The 25003-nt window shown below is 39.8% G+C and overlaps 1 protein-coding gene and 1 pseudogene across 4 annotated transcripts in view; one reads left to right on the forward strand and one right to left on the reverse strand.

Annotated features, from left to right (window-relative positions):
* SRGAP1 (SLIT-ROBO Rho GTPase activating protein 1) overlaps window positions 1–25003 on the reverse strand; it is a 279336-nt gene that overhangs the window by 192230 nt on the left and 62103 nt on the right. The window lies entirely within an intron of this gene.
* Window positions 22884–22999, forward strand: LOC115305741 (annotated as a pseudogene).

Below are 25003 nucleotides of genomic sequence, written 5' to 3' on the forward strand. Positions count from 1 at the left end.
AGAATCTTGATGAATATGTTGTCTTATGCACTTCACAGAATTGCTCAGACTATAGTCAATATGAGGCATGCACTGGTTAGCAAATTGTAGAAATTGATCTATCAGTGACGGTGCTTTCAGCCCAATCAAAACAGGCCTTAGGCAATTAGAAAGTTAAATTATAAACTTTACATGGAGAACATAACCTAGTTTGCCCAAGGCATAGAATAAAGCTGTTTATGATTCTGTTTCCTCTTATGATTAGGAAGAGGCTGCCCTCATGCAGCAGCTCCAGGTATCAGACCAGACCGAGTCCGCAGGGAATAAAGGATCATCTCTTTCAGTGTCCTAAGAAATGTTCTAAAAAGCACTTGAGCCCACTTCCTTTTACCATCTCACTGGCCAAGACTGGGTCACATGTCCAACCTTGAACTAAACAATCCCTGATATCTGGAAACAAAACCGAGATTCTTCCAGCAAAGAAAGGGAGAATGTTTACTGAGGAGGCGGTCAGTCTGAGGCAAAAGTAACACAGAAGTTCAAGACACCATGATTATTATGGGACTTCTACTCCTTAAGACCTTGTACAGGCCCCGATTCTGTGTATCCTCACAACGCAAGCCCCAATGATTTCAAGCTGCCCTAGATTATTTTAGCCCTTTCTATTCACACCTCTCATTACATACTCACTACACAGTGTTAAGCAGTTTCTTTTTAAGATAATTCCTAAAAATTATACCAGTAATATATGTTCAGGGAAGAAAATTCAGAAATATACAAATAAAAGTCATTTCTAGTGTTTCATCATGAGAGATAACCGTTATTATGACTTCAGAATACTTTCTCTCACCTCTTTCCTTTATTCTATTTATGTGTGTTTACATATGAGAGTAAGGTCTTTTGTTGTATAAATGTTACCAACTAAAATTCAAACTCACTGACGGCTGGGATTCCCTGTGTGTCCTTTCGTCCTCCACAGAACTACAGCACCTTAAACAATACATGTTGATTCATACTCTGTAGGTCACAAAAAGAAAGTTTAGACAATCCGTTCTTTTTCTTTGGGGGATTAAGAAAGAAGACTTAATAAAACAACATTCCAAAACATGTCCACTAATCTTTCAGATGCTCTTTTTTACCAAGAATTTTCAGAAAGCTTATTAAACTTCCTGGCAATAAGATGTACTGCATTCTGTGAGTAAGTGTTGTTTTCAGACAAGACAGTATTGTGTAATTTCTCTGATGTTTAGCAATTTCCTTTATTTTTATAATTAAGCTAGTCCTCCATTTAAAAATATAACCCCAAACTAGGTAGGATGAATATAAATTCAGAAAACATGATTCTTAGATAATTCCCTTCCTAACATAAGTTCACCAACGCTTTTGTGTAAAGCAATGTTTCTGCACACCTAAGTCACATTTTCTTTTCTTTTCTTTTTTTTACATTTATTTATTATTGAGAGACAAAGAGAGACAGAGCAGGAACAGGGAAGGGGCAGAGAGAGGAGGAGACACAGAATCCGAAGCAGGCTCCAGGCTCTGAGCTAGCTGTCAGCAAAGAGCCTGACATGGGGCCTGAATCCACGACAGTGAGATCATAACCTGAGCTGAAGTTGGACGCTCAACCAACTGAGCCACCCAGGTGTCCCGTAAGTCACTTTTTTGAACTTAAGTAGCTATTTGAAGAAATATGATGTAAATATTGTAAAAAATAATCGAACAATTTATCTGGTTTTGGTCTCCGATTTTACTAACATGGTTTTCTCAAATTAAGGCACAATTCTCTGTGGCATAAAACCCAAATGATAAGCCCTCCATTGCTCAAATCTTGGACTTGTTATTATTTAAAAGGTATTTATTTACTGAATATCTACCATGTGCCAGATCATATACAAGCCACTGGTGATTGAATGGTATATAAAAACAAACCCATATTCTCTCTTGTTCACAGGATAGGCGAGGACCCAAAGACACTGCTGAGAAGGCTTACAGGGAATTAAAGACTTTGTCCCAGTAACAGTCCCCAATGACAAAGCATCTGCTCTCAACATCTTCTTTTTGCCCCTCTATTCTCCATCTTTGCTCATGAAACAAAAACAAAGAATGAAATGACACCAAAGGAAGTTAGTTTAGAACATGCACTGGGAATAGACAGGGGTGAAGTGGTAAATTAAAAATGTTGGAGGATGTGGTAGGTCCTCCTCAAGACATGCATGAAAATACACAGAACATGAGAATTCATGGAACAATATGAAAGGGACACACTGTGGCCAAGATGGCCCCTCAAGTTCCCTTCTACCCTTATTAGTTCTTACTGCAGTCAGTACCTTCAAGGTATCCAAGCAATCTGTCAGCCTACACATACTTACTGAGCACATGGAGGGTTCTATGCTCAGATCTTAGAAGATTCACAGATTATAGAGCAGCAAAGGGCAACATGAGCTTGAAATCATAATGCACAAGAATAGACAAAAAGAAATGCTGCAAGGTGGGTAATGCACATAGCAAAAAACAGAACAGTACAGAGTTCTAGGAGTTCAAAGGTAGGAAGGACTCCAGGGGGACAGTGCATATTCCAAGGACTTAATGAAAGTGGTGGGGAGCGGGGTCCCTGGGTGGCTCAGTTGGTTAAGCATCCAACTCTCAGTGTCAGCTCAGGTCATGATCTCACACATTGGGCTGTGCGCTGGCAGTGCGGGGCCTGCTTGAAATTCTCTGTCTCTGCCCCTCCCCTACTCATGCTGTTTCTGTTTCTCTCAAAATAAACAAACTTGAAAAAAAAAAAAAACTAAAAAAAAAAAAAAGAAGTCAGTGGTGGGATAGCCTCTGGGCCTCTTTGGATGGCTGGAATGGAGGCAGGAAACGAGATGGGGAGGCCTCTTCTGGCAGGTGCAACGTTCCCGGGGAGGCTAACCCAATGGAACGGACTCAAAAGCAACTGGCAATAGGAGAACAGCGCTCAGCCCAGAGGTCAGGCCTGGGTTTACAGACACAAGTGTCACTGACAGGACAGCTGAAGCAGTACAATGGGAATGCTCTCTGAGAGTTTTGTACTTTGTCAGGTTCAGGACTTCCACGTGGGCAGTAATTAACTGCTCTAAGTACAAACAGGCTCTTCCCTCTCTCTTCAGGCAAAAATTTCTACCCTTATGAAGGTTAGGTCTTAGTGAAGAAAGACAATACTTCTAAGGGCTTTGGATACAACTTCTCCACCTTAAGTTCTGCTTTGGCGTAAAGGTTATTTCAAGTGGCAATGATGGTTTTTTCCTTGGGCGCATTCCCACATTTGCCAGAAGTACTTACATTTACAGTAGATGGCTTGTCCTTTTTATTAACATTGCTGTGACACCACTCATTTCATTTTATCCTACAGAATACTAAGAACGCCTATGAATTACCATTAGTTCCCTTAAAATTACAAGGTGCCTCATTAAGTCTGGGGCTACCCATTAAAGTTTTATAAGCTCCATGAGTTTGTTCACATCAGATTCAAATTCTAACTACTCAAGCTTTTTGTTCTAAATAGTTTACTGCTAGTGGACTTGTGCATGGTTTTAATAAGGTCCAGAAAAAAAATGATGGCTCTTTTCACAGAGCCTTTTATAGAAGTACAGCAGAATGTTGTCTTTTTCTTTTTTCAGTAAACTCTAACCCCAACGGGGAGCTTGAACTCACAACCCTAAGATCCAGAGTCACACACTCTAGGGGCACCTGGGTGGCTCAGTCAGTTAAGTGTCAAACTCTTGGTTTCAGCTCAGGTCATGATCTCACAGTTTCGTCATTTTGAGTTTCCATGTTGGGCTCTGCACCGATTGTGTGAAGCCTGCTTGGGATTCTGTCTTCCTCTCTCTGCCCCTCCCCCCCCCCCACTGCCTCTGTCTCTCTCTCAAAAAAAAAAAAAAAAGAGTCACACACACACACTCTACCAACTGAGCCAGCCAGGCGCCCCTTTTCTCTATCTTTTAAACAGCACTGACTACACAGGATATTCTTAGTGCTTGTTAACCAGGTTTTGGGGTTTGTATGTTCTAATCCTAGTTGGGGATAGAATTCATAGACATTGCTATGTCCTATTTTACTGAATGGAAAATAGTTTCCTTTTCCTTACCCTTTTCCCTTCTCTAACACTTACATCCTGTATCACCCCTCTACGTGTCAATGAATGATTCCCTCTTTCAAAATACAGTCTCCCAAGAAAAGCAAACTAAAGTCTACAAGTAAGGATGTTTTCTAGTAATAACACAGGCATGATTGGCTGCTGGGTGATTATCTAGTTCAGCCAGGATCAGATGAAAATGGAGTAAAAAATGAGCCCAGGGAAAGTGAACAGGAGAAAAGAATGCAGGCTCTTCTCCCTTATATACCCAAAAAAGCATGGTGCAAGTGCCATCTTAAACTCCAATGATAAAACCGTGTTTTTACCTGGGTCTTCTGCTAACAAGGACACTACTGAAATGCATCAGTGTGTTAAGTCCCTAGGAGTATACTTTAAGGACCCTGGAACACAATCCAAAAGATTCATTAAAAGAATTTTATTTGTTATTTATTAAAAGAATTTGTGATAAATATTTTTTGATATGACCACCATTGAGACCAGCAAGAGACTGAAATTTAATTTGTTTGTTTAAGATCTCCTAGAAAATAGTCATATCTGCATATGTTATCTTTTGCATGGGATTTTTGCAAATCTAAAATAAGTTTAGAGGATCTAAAGACAAATCTCAAAACTATGTAGGGCTGGAATAAATCATGTGTGTGATTTGACACAGTCAACGTCTGCACACTCACAACCTAAGAAGTTTTCTGCACATCTTATTAGTGTCTGTCCTAGCGTCTTAAGTCTCACAGCACAGGTAGACATTTATCCAAACTCTTTGGACAGACAACATTCAAGGTACTCAACAGTCTGGCCTTGTCTTAGTTTCAGACCTAACCTTACATGGTTCTATGTATATCCAAACCCTAAACTAGACCTCCTGATCAGGACCCTGGCTTTCTAGCCCTCATCATTTGCTTATGCTCTTCCTTCCTCCTAGAATGTACTTTCAATGATACATGTAAAAATCCTACCTACCTTATTTTAAGCCATCACTCAAACGTCTTCTACTCTGCAAAACATTCCCTGATCTTGAGCCTTCCTTAATAAGTATGATCTCCAATTTCTGAATGCTCATAGCATTTTTGCCTTATTCATCTTGGTAAGACCCATCATCAAGTCTTGTGTATAGTAGGAATAATAGCATCCACTGCATAAATGAGTAATTCTGGTGACCCTTAAGCAGGAGTGTCAACAGTTAATTGAAGAGGAAAAAAATGGCAAGTGACTGGTTTCACCAACTGATCAATGATACTTTGGCCATTACCTTTTTTTATTCAAAGTGAAAATCATTTTAAAGATTTAGAAACCAACACCCAGAGTAGTTATGAGATGAGAAAAGCAGGGAAGGGCCACTGGTCTCATTTCAAGTATGTTATTCTACATATGTTCTGTTGCCTCCTGCACATTAATGGTGGATTTTTTTAGTCAACCCAGACACAGTATAAACGTGAATCATCTGCCAAAGACTACAAAAATAAAACTACCAACATTACTTTGTTATTGGTGAAGAAACACTGCAATAATTATAAAAGATTTCCTTTTCATAACTGGGTTATTTCTTACTTAAAAAACAAAAGATGTGGAGGGTGAGGACACACTGACTATACAAATACACTGGAATTATGTTAGAAACATAAACCAGTCATTAGCTACTATTAACAAGAGCCATACGAATATAGGGGCACCTGAGGGGCTTAGTTGAGCTTCTGACTCTTGATTTTGGCTCAGGTGATTCCAGGTTGTGAGATCACGCCTCACGCTGATCTCCATGCTGAGCGTGGAGCCTGCATGAGGTTCAGTCTCTGTCCCTCTGCCCTTCTCCCCGTTTGCCCTCTCTCTCTAAAGTAAAAAAAAAAAAAAAAAAAAAAAAAAAGGCATAGGAATATAAACAAAAAGTTCTACAAGCTATTTATTCAGAAAACATTTATGCAAAATGTCATCTGGCTATATTCATCTTCAAATGTAAAAATAGCATTACATAATACTCAAAAGTGCCTGTCAGTCTAGTGCCACATATGGCTTTCTCATTGGTGACACTCTTGACACTTCTTGAATTTTTTCCTTCTTAGCACAATGAATATAATCATCTTTCCATTAATGCAATCGCAAACAATTCACTCAGTCGCTCTCAACAAAAGTGAGGTACTTTGATTTCCTTCTTCTGAGACACTAAAAAGTTGATGTAGCCTATTTCCTCATTATTAATCAGGGACTCTTGTTCTTGCAGTGCTGACTGTGTTCCCAACTAAAACGGGAAGAAAGGGACACCTAACATTTAGAGAGTTCTGAATAGAAAGGCCTCACAATTTTGTATTTTGGGCGTTTTCAAATTTCTATCCTTTATCCTCTCAACTTTGAGTGTTTTTCCCTCATGGAACATCTTATATATGCAATATTTCACTCTTTAAAAAAATGATTTTTAAATTTCTTTATTTTTGAGAGACAGAGAGAAAGAGAGTGTGAGCAAGTGATGGGCAGAGAGAGAGGAAGACACAGAATCCAACAGAGGCTCCAGGCTCTGAGCCGTCAGCACAGAGTCTGAAGCGGGGCTTGAACTTGTGCACCACGAGATCATGACCTGAGCCAAAGTCGGACGCTTAACCAAGTGAGCTACCCAGGCGCCCCAGAAAAAAATGATCTGAATAAAAAGAGGCAGTCTCAGGGCTCCCTCTTGAATGTTAAGATTTTCTGTATTTCTCCATATAAAAATAACAAAGTGAACATCAATAATTTTTATGGAAGTTCATTACTAAGTTTGCTCTTTTCTGCTTTCTCTGGAAGGGCTTCCATGCTACTGTAAATGGGAGAAAATAAAGTCCAACCTGTTACACAGCACCATAATTATTGGAAATTGACAATATTACAGTATTATAAAGCATGACTCATCAAAATATCATTTTTTTTAAACTGAAGTATTGCTGATTTTAAAAAAAATTTTTTTTTATTGCTTTTTATTTTATTTTTTGAGAGACAGAGGGAGACAGCTGGAGCAGGGGAGGGTCAGAGAGAGAGGGAGACACAGAATTCGAAACAGGCTCCAGGCTCTGAGCTAGCTGTCAGCACAGAGCCCAACGCGGGGCTCAAACCCACGAACCGTGAGATCTGACCTGAGCCGAAGCCAGATGCTTAACCAACTGAGCCACCCAGGCGCTCTGTATTGCTGATTTTTAACTTTAGCTACATATTAGAATCATCTGGGGGAGATTAAAAAGAAAAACCTGCAATACTCAGATCCCACCCCAGACCAATTATATCAGAATCCCTTGGAATGGATCCCAGGTATTATTTTTAGAACGTTTCCCAGGGGATTCTCATGTGCAGCCAGGGACGAGAACCTAGGAGTACTGTTGTGAAGGTCAGAGTGTTTTATTTCAAAATTTTATTTAACAAGAACTTAAAAACCACTACCAAACAATCTAACTCACTTAATTCTCCCAACAACCTTATAAAGGGAGAACCTGATTTCAATCCTGTTTGACTGATGAGGAAACTAAAGCAGACATGACACAAACAATTCACCAAAGGTCCCAGGGACAATGAACAGTACAATCAGGTTTTGCATCCAGGTAATCTGGCTCCAAATCCCAGCTAGTAAATACTGTGCTGGACTCCTTCTCCCAGAGATAATCCATCTACGAAAAAATGCAAAGACCTTAGGCATTTAGTTCAACAAGTTCGGACATCTGTATGCACCCATGTAACTACCACCCAACACAAGATCTGAAACACTTTCATGGTTGGGGGACCTGGGTGGCTCAGGCAGTTAAGTGTCAGACTCTTGATCTCAGCTCAGGTCATGACCTCAGGATTGTGAGTTCAAGCCCTGCGTTGGGTTTGAAGCCAAACTTAAAAAAAAGAAAAGAAAAGAAATAAAGCACTTTTCATGATTTCAACATTCATCCATATTGTTACATGTAGTAGTTCTCGCTCGCTCACTCGCTCGCTCTCTTTCTCTACAGGCTATGGATATACCAAAATTTGTTTATTCTGTTACCTACAGAAGAACATTTTATATCCATCGTTTCCATTCGGGGCTAGACATCAAGGCAAACAAAACAAGGGAAAAACCTATATAAATATATACATACACATATATAGACATACATACACACACACACATGTATCCCTCACTTGAAAAGTCACAATGCATTTCCGCATATTAAATGCACACAGGCTCTAAAAAGCCGAAAGCCCAATAATAAGGAAACAGTAAGGAAATCAATCAACTGGTTAGTCGTGTTTCATCCAGCTGATCTCATGGGTCCCTATCCCCCGTTTCTCTACGGAAAGAAATACAAGGCAGATTATGGTGTTTCCAATGTTATCATGTTTGGGAGACAAGAGATGAGAGCCATTACCTCTGCCTGAGGAGACTGGGCACGAGTTCATGAAGGAGGTAAAAATATATATGGCTCTGACTGGACAGTATGGTCCTAGATGTGTAGAAATAGATGAGGAGAGCAAAAAGGCTCTCATTCTGGACCTAGTATGAAGTAAATAACAAAACGGGAATGTGAGGGCATAAATGAACATTCTGCCAAAGGACTGGGTCAGTGTGAGAAGGAAGAGTGGGGTCAGATATGGGAAATCTGCAGTTTACTTTGTAAATATGAGGATGCTATCTCTAACACACTGGCTGGCTGGTCACCAACAGCACGCGGGGAGCAATCCAGTCAGTCAACAAATGTTTACCAGGTACAAACTATGGGCCAGCGAGGGGCCACACCCGGCCTGAGGGTACAGTGAGGTCTGCTCTTGTGGATCCTGCAGTGTGGTAGGGGTGTGCGGCTGCTTACAGAGGGCAAGTTCTAGAACTCTAGAATTATGGGAAGCGAATAGTCCATAATAGAGAGAGAGAGAGTCTTGTGAGCCATAAGAGCAGAATCTACTCAAGAATTCAAGAAGCAAATAATAATTCACATCCTCCCCAGGGAGGTTATGCAGATTGAAGGACATCGAATAGCAACCAACGTGTCTAACACATAGTCCCAGCTCAGTAACTCTTAACTATTATTATTTATATTTAGAAAAATCCACGCTTGCTTGCTGTTAAGGTATTAAATTAGAAAGGTAATTTTGGAACACTCAAAAAGTCTATATAATTGATAGCGTGAGGGAAGAGAATCATGTACAACACCAAGGTAGAGACCATATGTATACTGTCCAATAATTTTTAGCATGTGAAATGAAACTAAATTTGTAGGAAAGGATTGCAAGGGAAATCCTTTGAAACTGCAGCCAAGTGGTTCTTCTTGTTCCAAACAGAATTTTCACTTGCCACACAGATCCTTTTACTAACACATGCAGTATTTCATACAAAAAAATGGCTCTTTTCTTCCCCCTCCATTCTCTTTTCTTCCTTGCTGAATTTTCTTATTTGTGATACTAACATGTTGGTGACTGTGACAATTAAGTAAATTCTCAGTAAATATCAGCACTTCCTCAATTTTTCTTTGCTGTAGTACTTTCCCAGAAAGTTTGAATTCTAGGTCATTGAGAACGATATGATGAGGTCACTTACAAATTTTGATTGTCACACTGCAGGGATATCCTAATTGGCCCAACGTTAATAATGAAGGATTTAATGTATGCAAATATTAGCAACATTTTATCCTCTAACTTAAAACCCATTAGGATGCTATATATCCATTTATTTTTCCAAATGATCATGCAATAAAAAAGGAAAGGCCTAGCATTCAATTGCCTTGAAGAGAAACAAAGTTGTTCATATGGGAAGCGAATAGTCCATAATAGAGAGAGAGACAGAGAGAGAAGTGTCAGCAATAGATTCACCCGGACTATATGAATGCTGGTATGATATGCACCTAGAGCAGCCTATCTTTGATTCTAGGCTGCTGAGGGCAGGCCACTTAATCTGAAAGAGTTTCTGCTGCTAAATGAAGATCCAGGCAAAAATCACACCTGCTTTATATCATGTATTCTTTCCAGCATTATGGGCACAGAGGATAACATCAAGTACAGTGACAGTCACCCTCCTGTACCGTGCCACAATGATACCACTTAAGAGCTATAAGTAACTTTCACCAGATGGGACAACTTGGCTCAAGCTGTGATCTGATTTTTTTAAATAATAGTTTAAAAATAATTAATTCCTCATTTCAGTCATTCATTTGGCAAATATTTATTGCCTCAGTTCTATGCACCAGGCCCTGGGAAGACAGTGCCGAAAGCTGAAAAGTCCCCTGGAGACTTTTCCAAGTTTCATTTTCCAAGTTTTCATTTTCCAAGATACATTTTACAAGTTTTACATCCTCAAAAAAGTGGTTCTCAAGAAGCTGCAAAGCAACAAACAGCATCGATGGGGGCGTGCATTCCCCCAACCACTCCCTACTGGGTCCTCAGCAACAGGTGGCACAGGCTGAAAGAATAACGTTAACGAAGCCAATACTCATTGAGGCAGTAAAGTTCACGAAGGCATGATTTTGTCAGTCCTACCCACTTTTGTTATCAGAACAATTGCAAATGTTTTTATAAATTTATAAAATATAAAATAACAAATATATATTATACTAACATAAAACCTAAGAATAAAATCAGCTTCTCCAAAAAAATGTTTATGTGATGCCTAAATTAGAAGATCTACTAAAATATTTAATCAGGAAAGGCAGCATAATCAGGAAAAAATTAATAGAGAATTAGCGATCTGCTTAATTCCTGATCACGTGCGGCACTAGGTGGGGATGGAGGGTGCCTTACAGAAACCCAACTCAACTACAGAAACCCAACTTAAAAGATGATACCCACTTTATCCAAGGCTTAATCAGAGGAATCTAGCACATCCAGGCACTTCAGAAGTAAAATTAGCATGACGACAAAAATCTGAAGACAAAGGAGCTCATACTTTTTTCTCACATAGCAAATTGTAGAGTAAGAGTCTCACATGGTTTCAGTGTTCAAGTTACCAACTAATTAGTTTAGCTGAAGAGCCAACGGTACAAACTGTAGCCTTTTCTTGTGACTGTCTCTGAAATTAACTTTTGATAGCCATCGTGTATACTTTTTCTGTAACACTAAGAAACTCAAAGGAGACTGTTATCAAAGTGCCTTACTTAGTCTAATAAGGGAAGAAATTATCTTGATTATATTATGCAAGGAATTTAAAAATGGGCATTTGGAGGTACATAATTTTGATTAGAGAGACAGAATGAGGCTAGCTATTAAATACCATCATAATTATGTACCCAAGAAGCTATAATCTCACATTTTTCTCTCCTTTAGAGAAATTAAGTAAAATCTCTTTGATATGACCAGTAAAAAATATTGAGAACTATTTCCATATTCTAATCATCCCTTGAATAAAAAAAAATACCAAAATACAAAAGTGTGAACAAAATATTTAGAAGCTTTTATAAATGATGTTAAGTATAGAAGAGTATATAATAACATGGATAAGATACATTACAAATATATCTATATCTCTCCATATAGATTTAAGCATGTATAAACTGAAAAAATATGCTACCAAAAATGTGGCACAGTTTGATCCCATGTTAGGAAAATTACATAGGCACAAATAAAAAAACCAGTGGGGTACTATAAAATATTAACAGTGTTACCTCTGATTGATAGAATTCACATTTCAGTTTATGGACTAGCCAATATATGATGTCACACTTAAGTAGACTAAACTTCATGAAATATAGTAGCAAACAGTGCAGGTATTCTGCAGCAGATGCCATAAAATGTTCTATTATTCGGTTATTCTGTGGGTTGCCCTGGTTGATCAGCTTTATTTTTTCCCCCACCATGATAAGTGTATTCTTTAAACCCCATCTCCTATTTCACCCATTCCCCTACCCACCTCTCCTCTGGTAACAACAATCAGTTTGTTCTTTACAGTTAAGAATCTGTTGGGGCGCCTGGATGGCTCAGTCGGTTAAGCATCTGGCTTCAGCTCAGGTCATGATCTCGCTGTTTGTGGGTTTGAGCCCTGCATCAGGCTCTGTGCTGACAGTTCAGAGCCTGGCGTCTGCTTCAGAGTCTGTATCTCTGTCTCTGTGACCCTCCCCTGCTTGCACTGTCTCTCTCTGTCTCTCAAAAATAAATTTAAAACATTAAGAAATTTTAAAAAAAGAATCTGTTTCTTGGCTTGTCTTTTTTCTTTGCTCGTTTGTTTCTTAAATTCCACATATGAGTGACAGCATATGGTATTTGTCTTTCTCAGACTCACTTATTTCACTTACATTCTCTAGCTTTATTAAGGTCTTTGCAAATAGCAAAATTTCATTCTATTTCATGGCTGAATAATATTCACACACCACACACACACACACACACACACACACACACACACACACACACACACACCCTTTCTTTATCCATTCATCTATCCACGGAGACATGGGCTGCTCCCATAGTTCAGCTATTACAAACAATGCTGCAGTAAACAAAGGGGTGCATGTATCCCTTTGAATTAGTGTTTTTGTATTCTGGGGGTAAACACTCAGTAGTGCAATCCCTGGATCATATGGTACTTCTATTTTTAACATTTTGAGGAACCTCCATACTGTTTTCCATACTGACTGCGCCAGGCAGCACTCCCACCAACAGTGCAAGAGGGTTCCTTTTTCTCCACATCCTCACCAACACTTGCTGTTTCTTGTGTTAATTTTAGCCATTCTGACAGGTGTGAGGTAGTATCTCATTGTGGTTTTGATTTGCATTTCCCTGATGATGAGTGGTGTTGAGCATCTCTTCCTGTGTCTGTTGGATATCGGGATGTTTTCTCTGGAGAAACGTCTGTTCATGTCTTCTGCCCATTTTTAAATTGGATTGTTTTTTAGGTGTTGAGTTGTATCAATTCTTTATAGATTTCAGATCCTAACCCTATCAGACATCTCATTTGCCAATAGCTTCTCCTATTCAGTAGGTTTTCTTTTAGTTTTGTTGATTGTTCCCTTTGCTGTGCAGAAATTTTTTATTTTGATGTAGTCCCAAAGGTTTATTTTTGCTTTTATTTCCCTTGCCTCTGGAGAAATTATCTAGAAAAATGTTGCTACAGCCCCTGTCACAGAAATTACTGCCTGTGCTCTCCTCAAGGATTTTTATGGTTTCAGGTCTCATATTTAGAACTTTAATCCATTTTGAGTTTGTTTTTATGTATTTTGAAAGACAGTGGTCCAGTTTCATATTTTTACATGTGGCTGTGCAGTTTTTCCAATACCATTTGTTGGAGAGACTGTCTTTTTCCCATTGTAGATTCATTTCTCCTTTGTCAAAGATTAATTGACCATCTAATTGTGAGTTTATTTCTGGGTTGTCTATTTGATCTCCTTTCTAAAAGGAACTCACTGCAGTCCCACAGCCCAGAGAAAAGGTTAACTTCAATGACATAAATGAGAGAAGTAGATACAGACAGAATATACAGGAGGCTCCTGATTATTAAGTCTCGAATATTGATCCAGTGACAAGTCTTAGGCTGTATGCCTCCTTTGAGTAATCAAACAGACCTACTACTAGGGCTGACTGTAAGTTCATTCATTCACTCATCAAGCATTCACTGAGTCCCTACTCTATAGCAGGCTCTGTATCACTGGAGCCGAGTATAAAAAACTACATCATGTCTTCCCTTGAAGAGCTCACAGTCCATCTGGAGACAAGATCACAGATGCACACCATGCAACATATGCCCAGAGTATCTCAGGAGCAGAGAGGAGGCACGCTTGCTCTAACCTGGGGGGACTGTAGCCAGCCTGGTGTTGCTGGACTGTGAGGAATAACCTGAGAAATGTTAAGAGATAATGCGGGAAAAGCAGGCTGGGGGTAGAATCATGGAGGCTGAGTCTATTTTGAGAAGGAGTTAACACCTCTGCATTGCGTGGATAATGGGAGAGTATTTAAAAGATTATGCTGGTGAAGTTACATGCTGCATAAAGACAGACTTCATCCATTCCAGGGCACCACCAACATAAAACCTGTAAATACTACTGAAATGTTTATGATCTCCTACCATTCTCCTTTGTATTTGGGCATTTGCTCTGGAATGATGAACAGAATGTTCTCAGCTGAGTTAAAATGTGTCCACAAGTTTCTTAGACTAGATTAGGTTGGAAATAAAATTTCTTAGATTAGAAATAATTGATTCTTGATTTCATGTACGGTAAACACTGAATGTGAAGTTGTAATTGATAAGAAAGTCTAAAACAGCCCTTTCATTTCCTCCCATCATTCTTAGAATAAAGCCTAAAACACAGTGTTGACCATGGGCTCCCAGGCCCTAGGAGGCCTAGTACCTGCCTTCCTACCCCACCTCCTCTCCCCTGGCTCACTTCTCTGTCCTTGCTACTGCTCCTTGGGTAGTCTCTACCTTTGAAATATTGCCTTGAAATGTTCTACTACCACAGTCTGGCATGACTTGCTCCTTCCTTTTATTCAAGTTTCTCCTCAAAAATCACCTTCTCAGAGACTCCATCATTGTTGGGGAAACGCCAATGAAGGTCACATGGAACATATCACTCAAGACCATGAGTGAGTTACTTAACTTCATTGTTAACCTCATTACCCTATAAAACAGGGTAATGGCGTTGCTATGATTACTAAAGAAAGAACTTAATTGTAGAGAGCTAAGGGTTAATGGAGGGAGGTGGGTGGGGATGGGCTAAATGAGTGATGGGTATTAAGGAGGGCACTTGAGATGAGCACTGGGTGTTGTATTACCGTAACTGATGAAACACTAGATCTACCCTGAAACTTACATTGCACTGTATGTGAACTAACTAGAATTTAAGTAAAAATTTGAAATAGGAAGGAAGGGAGGGAGGGAGGAAGGAGGGAAGGAAGGGAAGGAGGGTAGGAAGAGAAGAAGGGAGGGAAGGGAAGGAAGGGGGGTGGGAAAGAGGAGGAAAGGAAGGGAGGGAAGGAGGGAAAAGAGGAAGGAAGAAAGGAGGGAGGGAGGCAGGCAGGGAGGGAGGGAAGGAAGAATTTAGCTCTTTGTCTGGCACAAACTTATTATACAACAACAACATCACTTCCCACCATACAAGATGTCCATCTCAGTGGCTGTAAGCAATTGGAATTCTTTAGGCAGTTTTTCTATGACCCATTTCCTCCACACCCAATTTTAAAACATGGACCAATTTGGAATCCTATAGTTATTTCTGTAGTTTGGTCAAACTAAAGATGTGCTAGGAAAATCGTGTAACCGCCAAACTTCCAGTGAGGGCAGCACAATTTAATCTTGCATCGGCTCTAGCCTCAGGAGACCAGCCAGATGAGGAGAGTAAAAATAGCCCCTGTCATCTATTGAGGGCTTCCTCTAAGCTAAACAACTTAGACACATCATCTCGCTGATTCTTCACAACTAGCTTGGGGAGTCAGCATGTTCAAGAACTCCAGAAAGCGGGCTTATTGTAAACTGTTTTGAACTCTGGGCCTGCGCAGGTCCTGCTGTAGAGAGGATATTCAGGTAGTAAATGAGCAAGTCCTGAGAGTCGATTTGCACCGCACTGCCAGCTAGGACACGTCCTTTTAAAACAAAACAAAAACACAAAAAGCAAAATCTGTCTTTCACATTCCAAATGATGCTTTATTTTATAGTAAAATCCCAGGCCTTTATTGCTGTGAAACCCATGCGGTCCCTTCTTAAAATGAGTATAGCAACACCTCTAACTCAAAAGGATCAAACGCTGCAGTGCTGCTGGCTCAGGGTGCTCCCAGCACACTCAAAGATGGACCTTTCACTGAATGGACCCCCATTTTCCATCTGGACTATGTAGCTATGGACCCAGGGCATCACTCTTTCTGGAGGGCCACACCCTCCTGGAGAGCTCTAGGTCCTTCTAAAAGATCTGCTCCAGCTCCTTAAAGGCTCGGATCTAGAGGACACTCCAGGTGTTCCAATGACTTGGAAGAATCCCAGATGAATATTACTACTGACTCATAATGAAGACCCTTTATACAGTTCTTGCTATATAATAGGCAGCATTTATTCTGAATGTTTTACATATATTTGCTCAATTAATCTGCATAACTACTCCATAGGGTAGACATAAGGCTTGCAGTCTGACCAAATCCTGTGATTGAGACTTACAAAAGTGAACACATGACATCTATAAGGAAACTGACCGTACACAACAAGGTTAAGACCAGAGCAGAATCCCCAAAGGTCCCCACTAGTAAGAGAGTCAGTGGCTCCCAGTGGCCAGACCTCCTCAATTTGATCAACTAGGACTCCCCCTTTTCCAATCTAAAATGCTATTTCTCCAGAATCAATAAATGAAGTAGAGCAACGCAAAGGAGTACCTAAATTTCGTCACATCCTACACCCAGACTACTTCTCATCAAGTTTACCAGCCTGCACGCAATTCTCAGACCTTTCTTATATCCTATCACTTAACATCACCAAGGGCATCCTACCCCTTCTGGGCTTTCAATACAGCCAAAACTTCCTCTTGGAACTTCTTCCTGTCTCAGATGTCTCTTGGTCATCTCCCTCTAATCTCTCTATGTTTATAACACTTTGTGCAGGTTTCCTATCCCATGTAATTACTGGTTTCATTTTTATTTTGTCCACCTCCTCTTTGAACTTCTAGCATCTTGAGACCACAGGCGACATCTGCTTTCCCACTGTCTGATGAAGAGCTGACTAGGCTGCTGCAGACCACCAATGTTTACTCACTGAATGACCTAAGGAAACCATTGCTGCCGGTGAACAACACAGCATTGCTCACCATCCACCCAAACAATGCCCTTGCCGAGCCAGTGGGATTCTGGAAGGATTAGAGAGGGAGGGGTCCCTGAACCAGCAGGAGCTGCCGGGTTAGTAATGAAGAATTTATAAGAGAACCCTTTCTGGGAGCTTTGCTTCCAGCCCTGGAATTTAAACTTGCATCTTTTTCAATGAAACAATAACCATAACTACCACCTATGACCAAGGCTTCCATTTAATCCTTGGGATTTCTCACTTCATTAATATCCAAGTTCCTGAATAGCTTTTGAAGTTCAGTGAAAGGCTGCTCACAATGTTTTGAGCAGAGTTTCTGTTCTGAGAGTTACTTTTTCTCTTCGGGATAAATCACATTTGGTTTTCCTTTATCCTTCTAATAAATGCTGTTTAAAAAGCTAGAGGCATTGAAGGTGAAGAGAGAAAGATACATCTAGAAGTTGTTAATCAATACGGAATTTCTCCGGGCGCCTGTATGACCTCAGCGTTTTTCACATTTCCACAGGTCTCCTTGGAGACAGTTGCTATGATCACTCAGTGTCCCTGGTGAAAAATCTTCAAAATGCGGATCGCTGCTTTTATTCCCTTTCATCTCCTCTTTATTAGCTGTTTTGCCCTCACCCATAGTTTATTTCTCTATGAATGCAATCTTCTCATAATTTTTTTTACCCCATAACAGTCCAAACAGAATAGCCCCCTTCCTGTGGTTCCTCTGGAAATGCTTATTTGGAGTGTAATGTTTGGCAGTCCATTTGGAATATCATTACACTTTTATGTTTCCTGATTCCCTGAAAGAAAATAATTCATATGGCAGTCCAGCATACCTACCTCCTCTTTTCCAAAAATACTAATTTGCTCTAGAAGAAACTAAGCATCAACCATGAAAACACTCGATCTGTTGTATTATATTGCTTATTTAACAAGCTTGGCTTGGAATATTTCAAGATTATTTTTTAGATGTATGCATCTTTCCTATTTCCCCTTTTGACTTAAGTTAATAATGTAAATATACTTTTCTTTTGGCTCTACATGCATTATTTACATTTCAAACACCTAAATTATTTCCTGATGGCTATTTCTTACAAATATATGAAAAGGAAAAAAACCCCTCAAGATCCCAAGTAAGCTTTCACAAAACTGCCCAATAAATGAGAGATAAAATGCAATATCAGAAAACAATTTTAGCACTGTCCAAGCCAGGTCAGCTGCTTTCACTGAAATCTAGAACTCAAACGTAAATTACAAACGGACCATTCAGAGGGTTTCCCTAATCCTAATTAGGTAAATCTTCAGAATAGGGAACACATCTAGAAGAAAACTGTATGGTAAACGGATCACAGACAGATACTTGCAGTTTTCCTTTAGATTCCATATAGGAGCAAGTCGCAGGCAGAGACCAGACCTCTGAAGGAGGGAATGGCCGTGCAGCAGGGCTACTGACAATCACAACAGCGGCAACACAACACAAAGGCCTTATTCATACAGGTGATAAAGAACATAAATATTTTGTTCACATGAAAAAAACAACAGTGCTACCTAAGTTTCAGCTAGTGATTCTTATAGTTAATAATATTACAATGTAGATTTTAGGGGCACATGGGTGGTTCAGTCAGTTAAGCATATGACTTTGGCTCAGATCATGATCTCGCAATTTGGGAATTCAAGCCCCACATAGGGCTTGCTGTTGTCAGCTCAGAGTCTGGAGCCCACTTCAGATTCAGTGTCTCCCACACTCTCTGCCCCTCCTTTGCTCATGCTCTTTCTCTCTTTGTCTCTCAAAACTGAATAAATATTTAAAAAATTAAAAAAAAGAGAGAGAAAGAGTATGAGCAAGGGAAGGGCAGAGAGAGAGGGAAACACAGCATCTTGAAGCGGGCTCCAGGCTCTGAGCTGTCAGCACAGAACCCGACGCGGGGCTCGAACCCACGAACTGCAAGATCATGACCTGAGCTGAAATCAGGTACTTAACTGACTGAGCCACCCAGGAGCCCCTAAAAAAATTTTTTTAATAAAATGTAAATTTTATAAATAGTTAAACATTAGAAATTAATTCTTCTGAACCTATTTTAAACGTTTCTTTAACATACAGGGTTAAATCATAAGGGATCTGTGAAGCCTGTGACTATTAATGAATCAAGTGAGGTTGCTAAACACAAGAAATAAATAGCTGGAATTCATTCACTTGTTCACTCAATCAGCAACAATTACCAAACATTCGTTTTGTACCAAGTGCTATGGTTGGCATGTGGGATGCAAAAGTTCATCACCCTCAAGAATTTAGTGAAAGGGTGCCTGGAAGGCTTAGTCAGTTAAGCTTCTGACTCCTGATTTCTGCTCAGATCCTGATCTCATGGTCTGGGAGACTGAGTGCTGAGGTGGGCTCTGCTCTGACAGAGAGGAGCCTGCTTAGGATTTTCTCTCTCTCTCCCCCTCTCTCTCTCCCCCCTCTCTACCCTCTGATCATTTTCTGTCTTTCGCTCTCAAAAATAAATAAAATAAAACTAAACAACAAAAAAAAAAGAATTCAGTGAGACAGAACCACAAAAGTACAAGTAAAACCTTGAATTGCGAGTAACTTGTTCTGTGAGTGTTCCACAAGACGAGCAAACATTTCTAATAAATTTTAACTTGATAAAGGAGTGATGTCTTGCATTTTGAGTAATACGTGACACCAAACATCACATGACCACAACTAAGCCTATGGTCTTGAATCTGCTCATTTGATATCCAAGTGCTTTGGATTACAAGCATATTTCCAGAATGAATCATGCTCGCAAACCAAGGTTTTATTGTATAATAACTGAGGCACAAAACAGAGTATGATTCAGTCTTTAAAAAGGGACAGTATTGGGGCTCCTGGGTGGGTCAGGCAGTTAAGCATCCAAGTCAGCTAAGGTCATGATCTCATAGTTCAGGAGTTCAAGCCCTGCACTGGGCTCTCTGATTCAGCACAGAGTCTGCTTCAGATCCTCTGTCCCCCCACTCTCTACACCTCCCTCGATTGCACTCTCTTGCTCTCAAAAATCAACACTTTTTTTAAAAAGGGGCAAATATCTGATATGAAAAATTGTTTTATTAAAGTTACAGTTTTGGTGCTGTGGATGCGAAATTCGTTACTGTTAACACAAAACTACTCCTCATACACAGATGAACCCTGTTCTCCAGGGGCTTCTCATCTAGCATAGAGGGCAGATAAGAAACAAGGACAACTGGGGCGCCTGGGAGGTTCATCGGTTAAGCGGCCGACTTCAGCTCAGGTCATGATCTCACGGTTTGTGAGTTCGAGCCCCGCATCGGGCTCTGTGGCTGACGGCTCAGAGCCTGGAGCCTGCTTCGGATTCTGTGTCCTCCTCTCTCTCTGCTCCTCCCCTGCTCATGCTCTGTTTCTCTCTGTTTCAATAATAAACATAAAAAATTAAAAAAAAATAAGAAACAATGACAACTAGTACTTCTCAAATCATCACGGGAAAGGGCCAGGTTCTTAAAATTTGAATACTTCACAGACTGATACTTTAAAAAAAAAAAGATACTTAAAAAAATGAAATAAGAATTTGAAATGCTTATCTTCAATTTTTGTATTTATCTCATGGAAGAACAGTAACCTATCTCAGTCCATGGACAAGCACTGTAATAAAGGATTATGATGCCAAAATAAAAGTATATAAGCTGCCGCCACACAGAAGGAAAGGGTCAGTTTACAGGGAGAGGCGGGGCTTAATCTAAGTTAAATCTTTATGGAAGATGTGACCTTTAAAAAAAAAATGGAGGATTCCCCAGAAAAATGCAGTGAGGGGTAGAAAGAAGAAAATCCCATGCAGAAGGAGTAACACATGGAGGCAGCAAAAGCAAGAATTTCTATACAGGTGAGTAATGAGGGAAAGGAAAGGCCAGTCAAGGCAAGGGTTATAAACTGAATATGAACATTATAAGCTGAATGCTCTTCCCCCCCCCCCCCAATTTGGTGAAATTTCACAAAGACTGGAAAAAGAAAACCACTGATTCCTCTACTGGATGTTTCAAAAACAATCCAGTGATGGTCACAAGTGAATTTAAGCCCTCTGGGTGAGACTCATTAAATACCACCACCTTATATTTATGCGTCTTCCTCTTTCTTTAGAGTTGGTGTTGCAGATCATAAACCTTTGTCGTAGCTTTAAAATGATGGAGAAAAATTACCATCATGCCAGACCTAAGTTTTCAGACGCGAGGACAGGGTTTATATTCCTTGTCTGGTTTTTGGTCTTCACTTTTACTTTGCCATCTTGCCTTGCAGATGGACAAAGCAGAAAAGAATGCGGGCTCTGTCTAGTGCCAACTTTTACCTGCTCTGTGACCCTGGACAATTTACTTACTCTTCCAGTTTCCTCAGCTACAAAAGAGGGATGGTGACAGTCTCCCCCCTCCCCCCCGCCAGTGTTACTGTAGTGTGAGGATTAATACAATAAAGCACTCATAAGAGTGACTGATCAGTGCCCCTAAGTTATTGATATCACTAAAATAAAAGGAAATAGATGGATGTGTAATATTCCATTTCCCCCCTCAACCCCACAATCTCATTCATATAAGTACCCAAAAGTAATATCCCCAAATTCTAACCCTGTACATCATCCACTATTTCTTAAACATCACTGTAAACCTAAACATGTATTACAGGTGGAGAAAATAGAGCTAATTATAGGCTTCAGAGTAAAATGACTAAGGCAAATCAATAGAGGAGCTTATTTTCCATCCTGATCCCACCTTAGTTATCCCTAAAATTAGAAGCCAGTAGTTTGGGGTTATTGAAAGACACTTCCTCTGACAGAGGAAACCGGAATGAGACAGGACAGTTTAGGCAGGTTTTATTTAAAACATTTAGCACCTCTTAGAAATGTAAAGTAATCAAGGCAGTGCTTAAATATTTTCAAGTCTGAGATGCTTTTCCGCAGTTAACGGAGAGTTTGACAACTGGGGATGAGGAAATAAGAAATGCGGTGTGGCTTCACACAGGAGCTTAGCAAGGGGACAGAGGAATCTGGGGGCAGGAATGTGAGACTTTGTCTTAATTTAGCAGCTGCAGAGCCAGCAGCAGCCAAATCGAGTGAAGCCTTTCCAGGGAGAGTAATTTAGGGCACAGCCGTCTAGACAAAACACCGTCACTACATGGGTGGGCACAGAGGCTCCCCAATATCAGCACAAGTTCCAGAGATACAGTCAAGGCTACTTTAGATGTCGCTGGCAAATCAACAGAAACGTGGAGGACTCTAGAGACCAGGGGGTTCCTTGGGCCACCTTACCAATGGCACTTTGCAAATGTTTTCAGGAGCCTTTCAGGATCCTGAGTAATATTAAGCTTTATTTTCTTTCCCCCTTACACTTCAAACTTATTGTCAAGTGTACTGTTTCTGGGACCTATTCCTTTTTCCTCTCTTCTCCAAACACATCCACATCCTCACCCTGTGGTGGTAAGGAAAATGGAAAATCTCTTTAACCTCAGATGTGGTCCTTTGAGACCAGGCTAGGCGGACCTCTCCACTGTTCTCACCTGCCCAAGAGCTAACTGACAGGAAATAAGTACAAGCATTGTCCCTTAAAGGAAAAAAAAATCATACTGGTTTTACCATCACCTGCAGAGAGAATACAAAATCACAAGAGAAATATTATGACGTCTATAACCATGCCCAACAACCTCACCACCACATAATTGCTGTCATTATGTTTTTAACCTCTTAATTCTGCTTTGCTACCATGTCTCATAGATATTGCTAAGACATTACTGTAAGGCTCTGTTTATTTTTTTTCTCAGCAATGTTCCATTACTTCAATGTGTTTCAAAATACCAAGTATTACTGTATCTGGAGAGAGACTGTGGACAGTGGCATCTCAATGCTTACAAGTTCAAAATGGGGCCAAAGAGGGTAGGGAAGGAACTAGGCTACCTGGTGTTAGTCTGGAGTGATCAATTTAATAATCATGTAGAGTTAGAAGAATGGTCAACTAAAGAAAATAAAATAGTAGATTACATACCAGTGGCTATGGGGTAGGAATAAACTCAGAACAGAAGGTGTCAACATATTTAGTTAAAATGACTAGGCTACCAGAGATTGAGGAAAACAATTTCCTGCTAATAATACCTGACTATTTATCGCTTCTTGGCCTTTTGGCTAAGATCAAGTGTAATATCTGTTCTTATTAGTTTAATATTTGACTATATAAAATACCTACTAAGTAGAAATAATCTTGCTAACATTACAACTTCCAAGTCTTCACGTTAGATTTTGAACTTAACCATGTTCAAGTTAATCACCCAATCAAGCATTCATAAAACATCTTTTAACTATGCAACCCTGCATCTGACTTCCTGGAGTAAATAAAAGACAAACAGGGATTCAAACCCCTTCCTACAGAAATTTATACTCTGAGGGTTAGTTTTGTGACAACTTGGATAGGATAGAGTACCTAGTAGTTTAACCAAACACTAATCTAGGTGGTCCTGTGAAGGTATTCTGTGGGTGTTTAACATCTACAAACAGCTGACATAGTGTAAAGGAGATTAGCCTCTATCGTGTGTGGGCCTCGATTATTTGAAAAGCCAAAGGGGCAAGAACTAAGGTTTCCCAGAGAGAAGGAATTCCGCCTCAAGACTGCAGCATCAATTCCTGCCTGAGTTCTAGCCTGCTCTCCTGCCCTACAGATTTTGAACCTGCTGAAATCTATACCACTATGGATCCTCTGTCTCTCTGGAGAACCTTGACTAACATGCACTCTTATAAACAATTAGAAGCAAGTAGTAAATGGAAAGAACAAACTGCTATAAAGATGCCTTATAAAGGTACGTCCAAGAGTGTACACTCAAGTATTTCCAGTATAACAGCAGGATTTCTACAGTGGAGCGAGGTACAAAAGACAGTAGGAATATAGAAGGAATGCTTATATTTGGCTAGGGCAGTTACAGATAGTCCACAGACCTGTGACTTGAAAGGGTACAAGAGGATTTCTTACAGAAAAGGGAAAAGCACCCGCAATTGAAAAGAGATGCTGGAATGCAGAGTATATGTACTGAAGCATAAACTAAAAAGTCAGAATGGAGGTCAAGGGATGGAGCAAATGACAGGGCAAGAGATAAAGTGGGCTGCACACAAAAGGCCATGTCTGCATGTGAGAAAGATAAGATCATGGAAGACAAGGCTTAAAGTGTATTAAGCCCTAAATAAATGTCATAGCTTGAATTTTTGCTGATTTTATAAATGCATAAATGAATGCTATTGGATTACATTAAATGGTTACTGTAAAGATGTAGCTTAAATGAACAGCAGAACAAGTTCCGCAATGCAGCAGGATGCAAGATCAATATACGAGAATCAGTTCTGTTTCTATATACTAACAATAAGCACTCTGACAAAATTAAGAAAATCCCATGTACACTATTACACAGCTAAAAGAATCTCGAGGAAAAACTTTAACAAGTTTAACACCTTTACACCCCAAATTATAAAACACCATTGAAAGCTATTAACAATCCAAATAAATAAGAAGACATTGCTTGTTCATTGGTCTTAAGACTTATTATCTATTGTTAAGAAGGAAATAATCTCCAGACTGATCTAAAGATTCAACACAATCTGTATCAAAATCTCAGCTAGTTTGAATTTTTGCAAAAACTGTTAAATTGGTCCTAAAACCAATGGGAATGGAAGCAACCAAGGATAGGAGGGGAGAATAAGAAACAAAAAAAGAACAACTATAGAAACAAAAGTTAAAAGTTGGAAGGCTTCCACTTCAAAACTTATTACAAAGCTATAGTAATCAAGACAGTGTGGTACTGGCATAAGGATATACATCTGTGTCAATGGAACAGAACTGAGTCCAAATACAAATCCTCACATTTATGGCTAATTGCTTCTCTACAGGGAGGAGAAGACAACGGAAACAGTCTTTTCAACACACGGTGATGGACAACTGGATGTGTACATGCAAAAGAATGAATGTGGACCCCCACCTCACGCTTTACACAAAACTTAACACAAAATGGATCATAGGCCTAAATCTAAGAGCTAAAACTATAAAACCCCTAAAAGAAAATATACAAGTAAGTATTTATGAGCTTGGTTTAGGCAATGGTTTCTTGGGTATGGCACTAAAACCACAAGTGACAAAAGAACAGGTGAGCTGGACTTACAAAAATTTAAAACTTTTATGTCTCACAGAACACCATCAAGAAAATGAAGACAATCCTCAGAATGGCAGAAAGTATCTGCAAGTCA

This window comes from Suricata suricatta, chromosome 10 (genome assembly GCF_006229205.1).
Source record: "Suricata suricatta isolate VVHF042 chromosome 10, meerkat_22Aug2017_6uvM2_HiC, whole genome shotgun sequence".
In the NCBI taxonomy this organism is placed as follows: Eukaryota; Metazoa; Chordata; class Mammalia; order Carnivora; family Herpestidae; genus Suricata; species Suricata suricatta.